Source organism: Lactuca virosa, chromosome 9 (assembly GCF_052849685.1).
Source record: "Lactuca virosa cultivar CGN04683 chromosome 9, Lactuca_virosa_CGN04683_v6, whole genome shotgun sequence".
In the NCBI taxonomy this organism is placed as follows: domain Eukaryota; kingdom Viridiplantae; phylum Streptophyta; class Magnoliopsida; order Asterales; family Asteraceae; genus Lactuca; species Lactuca virosa.
Window position 1 is genome coordinate 140,002,363 of NC_136434.1, and position 1,371 is coordinate 140,003,733.

Consider the following 1,371-nt stretch of genomic DNA (forward strand, 5'->3'; position numbering starts at 1 on the left):
GGATTTTCACTATGGTAAAAAGCTACTACACTACATGTAAACTAGATTGTACGATACTGTGAGGCGCTACTTCACTACTGTACCCTTAGGTGTACAGGGATAAATCCTACCATAGTATAACCAGAGTCTCCTGGAGGGAGAGCGTGAGATTTGTGAATGGATCTATTCGGGACTGACAACCACACATCTGGACTGCTAGCTACAGTTAGGCGGGCACGCCTGAGATATACAAATGTCATTTAACTCGACGCCTGAAGAACGTTGGAAAGGTCACTAGTCATATCAAGCATGGTTATACGACTCACAATATGTATAAATCACCTTTAGCTTACAACTTAACACTCTTCAACAGATTTATTTATATTAAATAGAACTAATACACACTACAACTGGAGAACTTTCAGGGTTTTCAAACAGAAACGAGCATACAATGGTTTCACGCACGAAATACTATTACATCATGATTAGCATTAGCTAGACACATGAAGTAATAATTTCGCATATCACTACAGTTTTCAGTGACAAACATTCACGGTTTTATACAGAATTGAAAACACTACTTTCTCATTTAAGAAAATATCGGATTTTCTTGGAACTATACAAATATCTTACGAACTCATCAACGATTTTCACTACAAACCACCGCTTATGAACTCACCGGCTTTATGCTGATACTCTTTCAAACTGCTTGTATTCTCAGGAAATCAGTAGACAGGTACTTGCTGGATTTTCGAGGAACTTGAGCAATAAGAGTTTTATGTTTATACTATACAAAGCTATTGGATGTAATTCAAATTAAGTTTCAAACTGATGTAAACATTTTTATTTAAGTATTCACTGTAATGGTTGTGTTGCTATGACTGCTGTTATTCATTGGTTGTGATGCTACACATGACGTCCTCCCCCCTCCCCCCCCCCCCGGAACGTTTCCACCATCGGTTTCGGGGTGTGACAACGTTTGATCGATCACGGGATCAAAAAGGATACTACCGCAGTTACTGCCGACTCACCAAAGGAAATACAGGGCCAAAGGAAACCGTGGAACAAGAGAAAGGGACAAGCCCTGCAAGAGAACCCCAACAAACAACAGATAGTGATGGCTCACGCTGTTACTGTTCCGACCACCCCAGCACCAACAAAGCCATACAACGGCATCCAGCCTAAGTGCAACCGATGCAACTTCCATCACCATGGACCCTGCCGTGAAATGCATTGCACTAGGCGAAACAGGAAGGGACACACCATCCGCTTCTGCAAAGAACCAGCCCAACCAGTCGCTCCAGCTGCAAATGTCGGAGTAGGTCGTACCTGCTACAAGTGCGGAGCAACCGGGCACTTCCGAAGGGACTGCCCGAAGGCAAACAACAGGAA